This window comes from Cyprinus carpio, chromosome B10 (assembly GCF_018340385.1).
Source record: "Cyprinus carpio isolate SPL01 chromosome B10, ASM1834038v1, whole genome shotgun sequence".
NCBI lineage: Eukaryota > Metazoa > Chordata > Actinopteri > Cypriniformes > Cyprinidae > Cyprinus > Cyprinus carpio.
Genome location: NC_056606.1, coordinates 14,186,027 through 14,203,840, shown reverse-complemented (window position 1 = coordinate 14,203,840; position 17,814 = coordinate 14,186,027). Strand labels below are relative to the sequence as shown.

At 35.6% G+C, this 17,814-nt stretch overlaps 1 long non-coding RNA gene across 1 annotated transcript; it reads right to left on the bottom strand.

Moving 5' to 3' along the window:
- Positions 1 to 572: 572 nt before the first annotated feature.
- On the bottom strand, positions 573 to 12,530 carry LOC122138607. Its single transcript, XR_006155696.1, has 3 exons — positions 12,360 to 12,530; positions 4,868 to 4,925; positions 573 to 1,078 (listed from the first exon to the last, which is right to left on the bottom strand). It is a non-coding gene; the product is annotated as an uncharacterized LOC122138607 (long non-coding RNA).
- Between the last annotated feature and the right edge of the window lie 5,284 nt (positions 12,531 to 17,814).

Here is a 17,814-nt window from a genome sequence, read left to right as displayed (position 1 = left end):
TGTAACAATGAATTGATGTGTTATAGATATAAATTCAAGTTGTTTTTGTTACACGTTACATGTACTTACAATTATAATAACAATTAATTAATCATAATTGCATGCAAATAACCCTAAACCAAACCCTAATCCTAACCCTAAACATATAGTAAGTACATGCAGTTAATTAATATTATTCAGTACTTGAATAATGACACTGTAAAGCGCATACCTTAAAATGAAGTGTAAGCATGTTATAATATATTAATTGTGGATACAATTATACTTAAGATTGTTCGGTGCATTATAAGGTGCATTACAGTGCATAATTAATGCATTAACACTAAAATGCATTATACATAATGGCTTTAAGTAAAGTGTTACCAAAAATCTTAGAGAATACATATAGTTTTAGTTAGTGAGCAAAAACTACATATATATATATATATATATATATATATATATATATATATATATATTATATATATATATATATATATATATATATATATATATATATATATATATATATATATATATATATATATATATTTATATATATATATATCAAATAATATAACTGGAGTCTTCATTTTACCGCACAACATTTTAGATATATCGTTAATTTGAGGGGAAAAAAATACTGAGTGCACTGTTAAATTGGACAAATGTGTGAAAGTACTACAATTTTGTTGCTATCTGAAAGCATATTAAACTCAGCCCAAATATTTAATAAACAAAAACTTGTGAGTGACAAGTTTTGTAATTCTGCTGAAATCAGAGTTCTGCGGCACAAATTCCGTGTGGGTTTGCCCATGCGTTTGTGCATGACTAGATAACATGCGCCCTGTGCAGCTGTTTTATTCAGCAGTCACATCCGGCTCAATCCAGTTTCCACCCCCGTTGCAAGACAGTTCTCTGACCTCTGTGGGCCTGGCACAGCTACAGACTGGCAGGCAACCTAGCCGACTCTCTCAGGAGCTGCAGTGGGGAACGACACTGACCTGGCTGACTTCAACGTTGTTCCACTTTGACATGCTGTACCAACACACTGCTGCTGCCAATGGAGGTGCCATTCGGAGGGTGAACCCAGGTGCCACTGGGAACAAAGAGAGGAGAAGAAGAGAGACAGAATGAAAAAAGTAAGAGACCGAATGAGAGAGACAATGTCTTGGGGATAATTAGCTATTTTGGAGTGTGAACCCCGAGGTGGTAAACTTTCAAACCAAACTGGGAGGAATTGGGCGTAACGAGACATAATGAGGAAGAGTAGAACAAAGAATCAGTTCAATCAGGGTTTGTGACCCTTAGGGGGTCTAGGATGGTACTGTAGGGTGCCTGTCAATTATTGTTTGATCAAATTTTTGGGAGCAAAAACAGAAACAAAAACACAAAACTTAAAAGAAAATGAAAGTGAATCATCATAAAAGTTTGTATATATATTATCACCAGAACACGTCTATTCTGACAATAAATGAAAAATATTTAACTGAAAAAAATATTTTAATATGTACATAAATAAAAAATAAATATCAAATATTTGATTAAAAACACATACACTCCTGTTGCCGGTTGAAAGCATATTATTTAACATTTAAAATGCTATTGCATGAATGCATTACTAGCAGTCAAAAATTAAATGAAATTGAATGTGAATGAGTCTACATATATATTTGTTAAATCTCAATAAAAGTATCATAAATGTAATAATTTTTGTGCAACATTCCATGACTTCTGTAGCCATATGATATGAGAAACAGATCGAAAAAATAAATCATTAATACTCACCTAAAGTTAGATCTAATTCTCTGATTCAATTCACTGATTCAGTGATTCAGTGAGAGTTAACAGCTCACTGAAGGGGAAAATTATCAATGAATAGCTTTGAACTTCCTCACACAAAGCTACTGTGTGACATCAGAAGACCTGAAATATAACATGGATTTTTGTACTTTTTTTGTTGTTGCTTTTGCATCTCTTTTTGAGGCCTGAAAGCCTGAAAACCTACACTACACTAACCTACACTAGACACTGCCAATGATGTCTAAAATGATGCTGTCTAGGCAGGTAACTCGCCAGGTCTGAGACACAACCCACCCCAAAGCAGGACTCTTGATCTACATGTCACAAAACTGATATGATTAAAGTATATTGTATCCTTACAGAGTATTTGTATGGGTGGGAGCGGGAAAGTCTTCTAATGCATGAGCTGGCACAACGCTGGATGACTCTGACCGCTGTTTTCAATTATCACGGGATACGTAGAGCGTTAAGTCCCCACAAGCAAACATGCGTCCAATATAAATGCCACCGGGGGAATAACAAGAGGATACCACACAAAACATGCATAACTGGATAAACAAATCAATAACTCAGATGATAATTGGCAGCTCTGATATCACTGAAGCACATTTATGATGACTTCAACACAATGAATCAGTCCCTGTCCCTGTTGCACAAGCTCAAATACCACTTTGCTGTAATTCATTACTATAATGATAATGCTCAGGCAGAGGCAGCACTCTACCTCACTCTAATAGAACTGCTTATGCCATCATATTTCTACATTAGAGCACATTTATTATAAAAGTCAGCTTGAGGATATTTGTCTTGCTTAAAGGGGAAGGGGCGGGATTGATATTGTTTGCACTGGTGGAATTAATTTCACATCTCAACAAAGTGCGTAAAGCACCGATCTGTTTGTTTAATCAAGTTTGAACTCAACAGCAACCACCACAACAAGAAATGCAAACCCAATGACAAGCAGGGGATGTAATTATGATTATGCGAGAGAAATTATAAGAGGATGATGCAACATTCAGTTAATTATAAGCCAACTTCATATCTAAGCTCAGGATCCAAAATTAACACTTAATAAACACCAACTGAGCCTAAAAATTGGCTTTGGGAAAGAACTGAAGCAGAGCTACCTGCCAGTTGGCAGGTATATTTAATAGGACCATCAATATTATGATTTTTAAAATGAAAAGTGAAAATTACAAGATGTCAGTTTGTACACAATATACTTATTCTTTATTATTATTTGTTTTTAAATGAAGACACAAATGGATCTATCTATTATATTAACTTACATTAAATATTAGATTTAAATATATATAAAAAAATTAATGTTTTGTCTTATGAAAAATATATTTATATTTAATTTTAATATAAATTATATTTATGTGTGTATGTGTGTGTTTATATGTGTATGTATATATATATATATATAAACATACACATATAAACACACTGACACACACACACATATATATATATATATATATATATATATATATATATATATATATATATATATATATACATACATATGTATATATTTATACATTAAATCAGCAAAGATAATAAAGAAAAAATGTTTATTTATTTAAAATATAATAATAAAAAAATATTGTAAACATATTCTACAATAAATATTAATCACAGTTTTATAGATGGTAATAAATATTTTTGGCAGGTAAATTTCCACATTTCCTCCAAAATTCTGCACTCAAACAAAAAGTGTTCCAGCACATCTGCTGCTGAGCTTGCTCTCATCTTAGATGGAAAGAAAGTAATTCTGCAATAAAAGTGATTTTTACAGCCAATGTACCACACAACTCAAGTGAGAGTGATATATTTCAGAAGTAAATGCAAAAATTGAACTCAAATAGAAACTGGAAATAGCAAATGTTGGCGTCAAGCAAAAGGAAACAAGAAACAATTACAGAAACTCAATAGAGAATTAGACTCAGTGCATCTATCTTTACTGCTTACAGCGTCTGTCTGTAAACTGTCTAAAGGTAATTTCCGTTTACTTGAGCCTCTGTGTTCCTGAGACAACAGTCTTTTAGTAAAAAATGTTGAATTAGGAATGACAGGCATTTAAGGGAAAAACCCTACAGAGATTATGACACAAGCCCATTAAAGTTGTGTACAGCCTCTCCTAAGTAAATTGGTAAATTGGTTCTGGGTACACAGTGCCCAATGCAATCATATCACGCCATATTTTATTATTTAGACATGAATGCAATGTTATTCAGGGAACTCCTGCTAAATCATATGGGAAATCCAGATAGCACTTAAGAGCGTAGCATATCTTGACATAAAAGGGGAATGCGGATAAAGACAATGGAACTTACATGGAATATTAATATAAATTTCACAATTTTCACAGAATAAAATCCCTTTAATAACCTTCTCCCGAGACAACAGCAGAATTTTAAAGACACCGATCACCCACAAAAGAACTTTTGTTCATTTATTTAACAGCATACTGTTCCAAAACCTGTACAATAACTTTTTTTAAATCACCCAAGAATGTCCAGGTCACTCTTTCAAGCTTCAAAATGGATGTAAAAGCAGCATAATACATAGATTCTTCTTTAAATTCATCCTTAAAGTGATCCATATGACTCATGTTCTTTATTTTGGTGCGTTTTGAAGTTTGTGTGAGGAACAAGCCGAAAGTATTGTGTTTCGCAGGTCATACATTATTGGAACGACATGAGTAAATGTTACATTTCCTATTAAATATAATATGATTCCATAACCCTGTCCGCTGTCTCCAGAGAAAACAGCAGTATCTTAAGCAAAGGAAAGGAATGCAGAGCTGCACACAGGCTACATCAAAACTCTGAAAAGTTCTAACTTGCGTATTAATTTTGTCGGAGTTGTGCTTTTAACATCTTGGCACTCGAGGGGATGTGCTGGAAGTATGAAAGAGACAGTGAAGGAACAAGAAAATTTGCATCATTCTTGCACCAGAAGTTAAAAATGCCATTCCTAATTAATGGCATTAATCTCTGGACGATTTATGAGCATCTGGTCTGTTTGTTCCTGAGAGTGCAGGTGGATTAATGGCCCTTAAGTGCTAATGACCACATACCTGAGATTCTGTTTAAGGTGAAGCGAAAGGTCCGGGACGCCCTTCTTATCATGAATGTCTGTAGTGACAGAGACGAAAGTGAATATTATGAATGATAGATTAAAGTGTCAGTTCATCTGTGAAATTTTAATTAACAGATAGCAGCTTCAAATGTATTCTTTTTTCTATAAAAAAAAAAAAAAAAAACTGGATTCATTTTTTTCAAATGGATCTAAAAGCTTCAGATGGGACAACTCATATCTCCAGAAACCCGCATGAAAGAACACAACACCTATTTTAACATTAAAAACAGGACACATTCACGAGAGAGGAAGGGAATTTTATATATGTACACACACACACACACACACACACACACACACACACACACACACACACACACACACACACACACACACACACACACACACAGACAACACTGTAAACACACATACATACCGTTACAAAAGTTTGGGTTAATAAGATACTTCTGAAAGAAATTCATACTTTTATTCATCAAAGATGCATTAAATTGATCAAAAGTGACAATAAAGACTTTTGTAACCCTGAAAATAATGTATCATGTTTCCAATAAACAGTCACTTAAAGTGTTATGTGTGAGTCACCGAATCACTGAATAACTCCGTTGAAAAAAGCAAATCAGATCTACTCAAGGTTAAGCATACATGTTTTTCTCATAACTGACAATGCAGATATAGTTTTATCATCCATTCCTTTCTGGTGGACATGAATTTATTTACCACTTTTATCAAGCTATACAAAAATAACATCATACATATAAACAAATTAAATTTCGCATTTTAAAAGAGAGCGACATCAATGAACAAAATAGGAATACTGTAAGTGCATGATAGTGAACAAGGCTGGTTCTCTACTACATCTGAATTAAGTTCCAGAGAAACACCTTGAAAGGTACTTCAAACTCTGTAGCAAATTTATTTACGGCTGAAAAAAAGTACAGGGCGGTCAAAAAGTAGACACTATCTCATTCCTGCTTACATCTCAAAGAAAGACGAATGCTGCATTTTTGCTAAATAACACTAACATTTGAATCTTTTATTTATGCTGTGCCTGTTACGCATTGGCTGGTATCCCAAAGAGCCTCTCAAAAACTTATGAGAGGCGTTGAACTATTTTCAAAGATGGATTATTCAACAAAACTTGAAATGCATAGTAAAAAAAAATCCCAAAAGGTCTGTACTTGCCAAATGCAAGAAGCTGTGCAGAGGAAAGGCATTAGAGAGAGAGAACTTTCAGCTTATTGAACTAACAGCTGCAAAGGCAAGAACAAGGGGGTCAGAAACTGAAAGCTGAACGTGTTTTTGGCCATTTGTCATAGGTGCCTTTAGATGCCTAACAACTATGCTCTCTGTTTTGTAAATGCACAACACTTGGATGAAACTGAAGCAATTTTTGAAGTTCTGTAGAAAAACTTTATTATTCAGCAATTGCTCTTTAAGTGGCCAAAGATCAGGCCAAAAGTCAAAGGCTCCGGATGGCCATTGAGAAGATCCATTACTTTCTTAAACACTGGACATTTCAGTTAGGGTTTAATTATTGTACATACTCTGTCTCAGATATTTCCCCTAGAATTCCTTGGGATGTATAAAAAGGAAGACTTGGACGAATTTATTGAGAAATATCATTAACATCATCAATTGTCATTTTGAAATCTTCTTTTCATTGCAGATGTTTGTGTCTTGACAAATCAGAGACATTGTTAATATGTCTTCGGAAACTCTAAAGGACAGACATGAAAAGTACGAATCTTTTCTCAAGAGAAAGTCTCATTTGATATCCATTCACTCTCACTGTTGTCAGGAGAAACGTCTATCTTTATTCTCACATCTTTTCTTTGGGATAAGCATTTGAGCTGCAGGGTCACTCATTCTCTAAGATTCTCTGAGAGAAAGGAGGCTCACAATAGCCACTGGCTCAGAAAAGACAAGAAGTAAGGATTGGGGTCTACCACAATGATAAATTAGTGGGGGGAAAAAGCAGATGATTCATGCCGTTCATCCATCTCTGCCTTCACTGCCATGAGGAACTACACTATTATATTATTATCAGCCATATTAATCCTACTAATTACTGATAAAGGTTCTTTCTTGTCCTGGACAGGCCTCATTTCCCCTAATATTCTGCATTGCTGTCCTTTTTAGGACAAAAAATAAAGAACAGTTTCCACAAGAAAGAAAAATATCATCTTTTACCCACCTTTACTCAAGCTTTTAAGCAAAAACACCATGAAAAATACCATAAAGTACATACACAGAATATTAATGCAAATTTCACAATTTCCAAAAGGAGAAAAATCCCTTTTACAAATATCTCCTGAGACAGCAGCAGAATTTTAAAAAGATAGTTCACCCGTAAATGAATATTTGGTCATCATTTACTCCCCCGCATGTTGTTCCAAAACCAAGCTTAAAAACAGATGTAAAAGCACCATAAAGATATTCTTGATCCATTAGATTCATATGCTTTATTTTAAACTGTTTTAAAGTCAAATGAGAGGTTTATGTGAGGAACAAACCAAAAGTTTTACATCAAGTTTTGTCAAGATAACAAAAACACATTTATATCTTATTTTGTTCAGCATACAGGTTTACAACATACCGAAATTATTTTTTGTGTATGTGTGTGTGTGTGTGAACTGTCCCTTTAAAAAGACATAACTCTCTAAAAAGTTTTCTGTGAACAGGTTTGTATGCCATCCCTCAAAAATGAAATGTCTCAGTGCAATATCACTGTCTTTCTTATTGTCACCATTTCCGTTTATCATGATCATCAATGTTTTTGTCCTGGCTTCCTAAGCGGTGCCGTATGAATGAGATGGGCGTTCATGTGCATGCACCTGCCGAAGGAGAAAAAGCCCCATCATCCCCTCTGATAGACTGCAAAATGAACCATTCGGAGCTCCTTCTCATCCTCCACTTTTAATTTGGAAAGGAGAAAATTATACTGTGAAGCTGCTATATATTTCCTGTTCTATCATTCACTCACCAGTGAGTCAGACATCCTGAGAGGACCACGCAGTGTGCCGAGATGAAGAGAATGGCATGAACACTCATATTTATAGGCCACGTTACTGCACCACAATGTTTCCATTCATTAACCTGTGCCAGCTGTAATCGTGGCATTCTGCCCCTTTTCATTTGGACGCAAGACAAAGCTTCATGAATGAAAGGAAACTCACACAATCAGAAGCGCAACATTGAGGATGATTTTTTTCTGGAGAAGGGCTGTATTAGAAAATAGAGTCATGATAGATGACTGTAATTATCAGAGGCCGAAAAATGCTCCCACTTATAGCAAATCAGCTTGTGCTTTGTCTCACTGGGTCTCTCTCTCTCTCTCTCTCTCTCTCTCTCTCTCTCTTTCTGTCATCATAAAAAAAAATGTTTCTTGAGCAACAAATCAGCATATTAAAATGATTTCTGAAGAATCATGTGACAATGAAGACTGGAGTAATGACTGCTAAATAATCAGCTTTGCCGTCACAGGAATTTATTAAAATGGAAAACAATTATTTTAAATTGCAATAATGTTACTCGATATTACTGTTTTACTGTATTTTGGATTAAATAAATTCAGCCTTGTATGGCAGAAAAAAAAAAAAAAACATTAAAAATGGTAGTGTATATTATAAATCTTGTTGTCTTATGCAAGTCCATTTACCTTGTTTTAAGGATGCTTAGATACTTTTACTAGAAAAATAAGACAGAATACAATTACAATTAAAAAGGTTGTGCTCTTTAGGTCTCATTCTCTGCCAGTCTGTCTTTACTCCCTCTCGCCGACTTTGAACGTCTCTTTCCATCATATTCACCCTTTCTCTGTCTTTCTTGTTCTGCTATCTCACCCCTCTCTCTCTCTCTCACACACACACACTCTCTCGGTTCCCCTCTGTCTCGCCCTCCCTCTGGTCTTCTCCCTTTTGTTCTCTCTTGCTGTCTCCAATGACTGACGGGCAGGAAAGAATCTATGTATTTTTATTAGCATTGTGATTGAGACCATTGCACGTCTGCTGAATTTCATTATTCGAAAGGCCACTGATGCTCCTGGATACTAATGATGCCACAGTGAGCGGGCGTATCTGTCTTTTTCATTTTCTCTCGGCTGAGCCTTATTAAAACACTCAGCCGATTCTGCATGGAGGACATGCTCTGCTTTTACAGGAGGTCATTCTACCTCATAAATGCAAAAAACGGCATCACAAACCACCATCGGATTTAATAGACTCAATGAAGCGAGGACACATAATGTAAGCACATTCAACAGACAAATTAAAATATATGAGTTCCTCTAAAAATACTGGTTTGCTATTAAAACGTCTTGTAAGTTAGCAAGAATGTGTCTTCGAGGCTAGAACATAAACATCTTAACACTTCGCATCTGTGGTTACAGAAAATCTCTCCATTAAAATTGTATGAGGAGGGCTTTTCTGTTGGATAAGCATTCTCCAAGAACTCCAGAGCAGGGGAATACTAAAGCCCAAGTTAATACAGTTATCATGCATCTCTTATTTATATTTTTATAATCATTTATATTTTAAGAAGAATCACACAACATAGGCTGAGGCAAGCGGTAAACTCTTCACAAAGAGTCATGTTGTGACTATAAAAGACACAGTGAGAAATATTAATGGCTGTGTTGCGAGGTAGAACTTCAAGCCGTGTGAGAAATGAGAAAGCTAGAGTGTTGTTTAATTCAGTTTGCCTGTAAAGGTCTGATCTAGGGCAGTCTATTTAATAATGTAAATTTAGTATTATTAGTTAGAAATTTAAAAAAAAAAAAAAAAAGATTCTTGTCCTATGAAATGGTACAGAATGCATTTTAACTTCTAACATACAGTGGTGGTCAACGCTGAAAAATAGTGATGCAATGGCCAGAAATATTATATATTTCTGTATATGCAAAATATTTAGGGCTCCAGAGCAAAATTATTAAAAATAAATAAATCTAAATAAAACAAATGAGGGGCCCAATGGCTTCAAAAATGTAGAAGCCAAATGTCTTTTTTAGTTAACCAATTACAAATTTCTGTCAAATATTATTACAACTTTAAAAGAAACTGTTGAGAGCTTTCAGCATCTTTACTCCAGTCTTCAGTGTCACACGATCCTTCAGAAATCATTCTAGTCTTCTGATTTGCTGCTCGAGAAACATTTCTTGTTATTATCAGTGTTGAAATGTTAGTTGTGCTACTTAATATTTTTATGGACACTATATATATATATATATATATTTTTTTTTTTTTTTTTTTTTTTTTTCAGGATTCTTTTTAAATGAAAATTTAAATAAGAATAATTTTGCCTGAAAAAAAGTCAAATATTGTGGCATTATATAATTATATGATTTGATTATGGTTCCAACATGTCACCCACTTTACTTTCAGTAACTATGCAATAAATGACCTGTAGTATTTTTTTTACTACATTCAAACTATGTGGTTAATATGTGTCCTTAATCACATTACAGTTAGTTTTCCAAAAAAATAATTCATGGTTCAGTATGAGAGTCAGTTGCAAAATCAGTAATGTCTCTAAACACTTCACTAACTCAAATCAAAACTGCTTAGTGAATTTTTTGACTTATTAAAACAGACAAGTTTATTAGAGTCACTTGTTTGTAAATCAGACATCAAAGCTTTTTAATGATATGATGTCTGGACATTTGAATATACACAATTTGACAAATGGATTTTAAATGAGTGTCCAAATGTTTTGAATTATCTTCATTTGTGGGCTTTTGCTTTATTTGATTATTTAATTAGCATATCCTGTTATTAAATTAAAAATGTAATCGACTGATGGCCACACTCTGCAACCATGGCACATAATTTATAGCATTTCAACCTGGTCTGAAATGCAATTTTATTACCTTCCCGCCAGCACACAACACTACAAAAACGAACAATGTCTGTCCTTTCAGCCATCAATGGAATGAGCACATAGGGACAAAGTCTGGCGTGTGAAGTCTTTTTTGATAGGTCTGCTCTTTCAGTCACAGAGCAGACGATAGAGCTCTCAAAGGCAGTGTAATCCCCCAGATTACCTATTCCCACATCCAGGTCATGGCTCTTTTTTCCCCCACCCTCACTTTTTCATCAGGACCGGTGTTCGGCGACTCACAGGTGAGCTGCCAAGGGAGGCTACGGAGGCCAGAAGGCTTGTCTTTTTCAGAGGAAAATAAATGTAATCTCTCAGTTGGGGCTGCTTCATACTGGGACTCTTCTCAAGGTCATTTAAACAAAATGGATGTGTACCTGTGGCACCACTGGGCTATCCATCACAACGGCTTCCACAGATGAAAGCTACCCAAGTAATATGCTTCTCAGTCCGCAGACTTCCTCAGCTTAACGCTGTTTTCATTCTGAACACCAGTGCTTATGCTCACAAAATGGCTAAAATGGTTAAGAAAACATAGGCAGCTCTATAACAGCTCAGTGAATCCAGGTGACTTTGAGCCATTTGACCTTGTGACAGGCTAAAAAAAGGACCTAATAAACCAACAAACAGCACTACAAAGAGGCAGTGGTCATGCTGAATGGTAGTTGCTAAGGCAAGCAAAGAGGTTTATAGAAGAGAAATAGCTCTTTCAAAGCTTGAGAGTCTTACTGAAGATCTCAGTTATGTGTCATTTATGTAACTCATAATCTAAAGCCCTGCTGCAAAGAAAAAATACATAAATAAATAAATAAATGGAAACAAAATTCTGCATTAGCAGTCTGAATTGAATACAATAAGATAAAAAGGACAAACACAAACAAATGACTCAGAACCAGTTCTTTTTAGTGGATTAAGACCTTACAATGCAATTAGTGTAGTGTGATTCATAAAGGTTTTGATTTGGTCTTTTCAATGAATCGTTATTCAGAAAGATCCACAGGAGCTAGCATCTGAATCAGTCTGATGAATTCTTTACTGAATAAACTCACTGAATGTGTGAAGTTACTGATTAAAGATCAAGGTATCATTAGTTTTAGAGATGGATAAATTGTGCCAAGGTTTTCCGTATAATTTACTGCAATAACTAGGAGAGAATTTCTCATATAAGCAAATGGACATTGTAACTGAAATACACCTAAATGAATCAGAATCAAATTCAAACTGAGTTGAAATCAAAATGAGAACTTGTCAATCATAAACAAATCAGCTAAAAAAAAAATATAATAATAATAAAAATGCACCCATTAATTTTGCTTGCATTTTTTATGGTAAAAAGTAAATGACCATCACTTAACAATTGCCCTAGCAACCAGTTAGAACACCATGTAGAACCCAATAGAAATGCACACACACTACAACACCCTAGCAACATGGAATGACTTATGCATGGACAAGTACCAGAGAATGCAAATGAAATCTAGTTAGGATTGAAAGAGAACACCAATAAACAGAATATCAATTACATTCAAAATGAGAATGGTGAGAGAGATGGATGTCTGATGCCAAAATATTCTGATGAGGGAATATGGATGACTAACCTGAAGGGTTCATGTGTCCTGAGGCCTTAAGTGGGAGGCGTTAACCCTGCTTTTGAAGCTGTTTGTTTGAAGTCGAGGTTTAAGATTTAAAGACACCATTAGGAGGGTTCAGGTAGAGCTAGATCTCTTCTCCTACTGCACTGTATCCAGTCAATCTCTAGTCACCGGAGAGGGATACCTATCAGACAGCGAAGGAAAGTCACATAAGCCTAAATATACTGTGATGTCTTTGTGTTTGTGTGCACCTGCTTTCTTTATTCCCTCTCACTGACATATTAACCTTCGTATTTTGAGCCAGTTCTACTCTCAAACTGAATTCTCAATTAGCCTTTGGCCTGCAAGCACACAAACAAAAAACAGCAAATAATAAAGCTGTCATTTCATTAAAAGACTTACAAATAGACAGAAACACACTGTTATCCTTCAAAATATGAGAGAAGATGGTCTAACCATCACAACAGAGGTTTAATAGTAATTCAACTGCATTCATATCCCATATTTTAACATGGCAGACTCAAGGCCGTCCATTAGTAGCCTAATAACACAACTGCATTGTTGTGTCTCATAAAGAGCTGTGTGTCTCCAAATGTCTTTATCCCTGAACGGTGCAATACTAACTTAAATCTCAAGTGCGCCATGCAGACACTGGTTTACAATTACAGCAGATTTGATTAATGCAATGGGCTTACAGATACACAAAGAGATGACTATCACTTTTCCGTGGGCAAGAAAACATGCTGAATCGCCTGATGCCATATCCAAGGAGCGCAGCACAATGATAAGAGCCAATGGCACGAGAAAGATTTCAAAGTAATTAATTCTGTTAGCCATCTCGAAAACATTGACTCATTGGATGAGTGTGCATACATACTATTCGCTGCAGTTTTCAGCTGAAATAAACACTAGTGGCAGTAAAACACAGACATCTTTTACTCCTTTTCATGCAAAATATGATTACGGGGCAGATTATCAGTCATGTGGTTCCCTGCATAATATTGTTATACCTTAAAACATGTTTACTATATCGCATGAATTGTAAACAAATACATGCTGACATTTGCATCATATAACCAGCTCCATATGTGTGGCTTTTCTGATATAGTAAACTTGCTCAGTAACTCACCTGGTAAAGCATTGCATTTGCCATGCATAGTGCTCAGGTCTGAATCCTGTGAAACACAGGCTCAATAAAATAGCGCAAAGACTTGCCAAAGCAAGCTAAAGTGGCATGGTTGCTTCAACCATTGCATTTTTTATCTTCTGTTAACACTATCAGTTCGGTTTAGTGTAGGTTTTATTGTAGGTGGTACGTTATTTTCGGTTTAGGGTAGGTTTTAGTGTAGGTGGTTTGTAAATTTCACGTGTGATAGAGCACCAGAAAGTTCATATATGTACAAAAACCAATGTAATTAAACATTGCCATATTAACGATCATCTGGTTTGAATAAAACTGAGCACTCTTTTAGTGCCACTCACTAGATATTTCACTTTTAGTGTTGCAAAATTTGCAAGAAGGAACGTAATATCCTTTTGCAAGAATGGCATGCTTTTCCAATGAGTTCTGAAAGAAAAAAAATAATTTATCAATTTTATGGTTATACGGTTTATAACTCCTATACTGTACTAAAAACTGTGACTGCAAATGTCGGGCTTCACTGTGCAGAATGACAACTACGTGTCAAAGCAAAGGTTCGGCGGTCATACTAAAGAGCTTTTCCATTTAGGAGAGCGGAGCTGACCTTTAGAAGCATTGAACCTAATTCACACTCTCCGGCTCTATCTGCCACATATGGCACATCAGCTGAAAGCACATTAGAGTGCATTAATTTACCTGACAGAGAAACAAACATAGAATTAAAGAGGAAGAGACTGAGAGTGGAAGGTGGAAATGACCTTTGGAGGCATCTGACTTAAACGGGGAAAACATACCTGTTTAAACACGCCCACTGCGGCGATGTAATTACATCTGACCCTCTCTCAGCGGTCGAATATGAGTAAAGTAAGAGTGAGCAAGGGTGGCTGGAGTCATTGCACATGGTTTAGAGCATACATTCCTATGGAGACAGGAAACAGGGTCACTGTTAGTGATTCAAACAAAAAGGAACAGGTTAATACACCAAAAGACAAATTTATACTTTCAAACTAGAGAACAAATTCTGGTACAAGCATTTTTTTTTGGAAACATTTTTTGTTTCCACCTTTGTCTTCTTTTGTTCTGACTGCCATTTTCTGTCTTCTTCAACTAGTTTTTGAAAGCAATGGCCCAACTGTGAGTGTTGCCATCTAGTGGGCCGACCATATTGTGAACACACGCGCAAACGTACACATTTATGAAAATTGAGCTGCACATATAGTATACAATCTGCACAGACCCAATACTGATGACTAAATTAGCAGCAATTCGAAAACTAACCCATATTTTACTGGAACTCTTTGTCTGTTCAATAATGTTTCACTTGGATTAACTGTACGTCATAATACAGAAGAAAAGACACCTACTTTTTTACATTATGACTTTGAGAATTTGAGCAATACCATTACCCTAAGTATGACTTTTTGGTGCATCAGTTATCCTGCACTATTAGCTGGAAAGCCCATTTTTCGTTAGCTGTTAATAATGTGTTTCTTTTCATACGTTTCATCTAAGTCATTTTATTTACTTACTTTTTGACTGTAAATAACATTCAATGGGCTTTATTTCTGAAAGCAATACAACTGCATGTATAATTGATACATTTCCTATATTACTTCTGTTCATTTACTTTCACTAGTGCTGGTAATGGGAAAAAAGAAAGCGGGAAAAAAGATTTATTGGATTAGACCTAAAAAGCGCTGGAGTGAAGATTCATAATAGAGCAAAATGGAATGGATGGGATTTTCACTCTCTCTTGCTCTGTGACAGTGGCTCAGCATCGCTTGTAGTGTGGCTGCAGTTATAACCAGATTAGGTAAGAGATTATGCCTGGGTCATGAGAAAGTCACCACATGGACGTCTGAGCCCAAGCAGTAGCCCGCTGGAGTAAAAATGAGCTGACTCTCTGAAACACAACGACCTTCAATACTTCTTTCTCCAGCCAGTCTCGCTCCACAGGATTCATTTGGTCTCTCAACAGAAACCAAACCAATACACCAGAACAACAAACACTTCAGTCACAAACAACACAAGTGCCAAGTGTCACTCTTCAGATTCTCACCCCCCCCCCCCCCTCAAAAAAAGAAGGAGGCTTATTAGAGGTTCAAGACGGAATTGGCGCTCATGACATCTATGTAAATCACAAAATAATTCTAAAATCAGATTTAGGTCAGAAAGCACTTTTAGAATTTAAGCACAATACGTTTCACGCCATTTGAAGATGTCACTGATATCAAATAGCTCAATTAGTCCTGTTCCAACTCACTGCATATATAAAAAATAAACATTATTAAATACAATAAAATTAAAATAAATTAATATAAATTATTTAAAAAATAATATTAATATAAAATTAAAATAACCAAAATTGTATTTAATATTTAATGAAATAATTATTTAAAATTAAAGGGATACTCCATCCCAAAATGAAAATTTTGTCATTATTCACTTACCCCCATGTCGTTCCAAACCCGTAAAAGCTTTGTTCATCTTCAGAACACAATTTAAGATATTTTGGATGAAAACCGGGAGGCTTGAGACTGTCCCATAGACTGCCAAATAAATAACAGTGTCAAGGTCCAGGAAAGTATGAAAAGCATCGTCAGAAAATTCCATCTGCCATCAGCGATTCAACCGTAATGTTATGAAGCAACGAGAATACTTTTTGTACGCGAAGAAAACAAAAATATGACTTTATTCAACAATTCCTCTCCTCTGTGTCTCTCCAAATCAGCATAGCGCCATTTTGGTAATTCTGAGCAGTACGCAGATGGCGTACGCTCTTTTGTGTCTGTATTCATGGATTTTTTTTTGTTTACTACTTTTTAACATTTTTGGTGCATATAATTGACCAGGGTGTTCTAAAATAATATTTTAAAGTTTTTGTATTCAGAAAATAATATTTTTATACTATTAGAGTACAAGTTATTATTTTGAAATAGCTGTTTTTTTTTAATATTATTTTATATTTAATGTTAATTTAGTTTATTTCAGGTTTAGTTTTAATAAATTACTGTACGTCAACTTAAATTTTTCATCTTTATCTTTTTGTCACCTATGAAATATTTCTATGGTTGCAGCTTGCATTGCTTTTGTAACATCAGTTTGGAACGAACAATACATTTTGACATTTTTCATTTTGGGGGGGAAAATATCCCTTTAATTTGCTGGAGAGTTTTTCAAAGTACACTTCATCAGCTATTCAGCAATGGAGAAACCACATTAATAACGAATATAGTTTAGATAATACTTGAGTTACTGTTGAGAGTGCAGTTCTTGCAGGAGGTTATGGCAGCCTCTTTAGACCAACTCATTCATTTCTCTTGCTCGCGTTTTTCCGCTCTCTCCACATAACAGACACAATTACGGAGCTGTTCAGCAGCAGAACTCTGCTCTGTCGCATAAAATTTCATTACCTGCATACTAAGTATTAAGAGCTGCTAGATGATTGCTGCTCTCCCCGCTGAATCAGGCCTGCCAGTCTGGAACCAGATAAATAATAGTAGCTTTTTCCAATAGGGCCCTAATTAAATAGGCAGATAATGCAGGATTACCTGCCATATCTTTTCCCTGCTACAAAACCAATGCAAGCTGCAACTCTCAGGTGATTGTGACAATGTCTATTTGACCAAGTTCATGTGGAGAGGTCTAAGCATTATCTGCCTTCATACTTCACAAAAAAGGAAGATATGGTGCTTAGACCTATCAGCTTTTATTTTGTTCACAGATGGAGAAAAACCAGGCCAGCCAGTCAGCCTATCTCTTTTATTCTCTCTCTCTCTCTCTGTCCGTCTGTCTCCTACCAATCCATCATGAGAATGAGGAATATTTGTGGCCATTGTCAGCTGGATAATCAGGGGATGTTTATGATCAGTGAAGGGGGGAGAGACGGAGAGGTGGCTATTTATCAACCGGATCTTTCTCTCAGTAAACCCACCCACACAGACTCTTTACATACACTCACTCCCAGAAAGGGCAGATCCTGGCCCTTCTTTTTAATTAGTCATCTTATACAGAAAGAATCCAATGACGTTTGCATCAGACGGGCCGAGCGTTCAATGAAAATTAATACAGCTGGACGCTTGAGAGCAGCCAGGCGGGTAGATGAGGTAGTCGAAATGATAAAAAGTGAACTAAATTCACTGCTGAACTCTAGGGAATTGAATTATTCACTTGTGATTGATTGGAAAATGTTTTAATTGCAAACAATTTGCCTTATACATGAACGCCTTGATCTCAAGAAATGTACCTTCTCACACAGCAATGAGAATGTGAAATATTAGGAATCTTGTTGCTGCTAACTCATAATGAAACACACTGCAG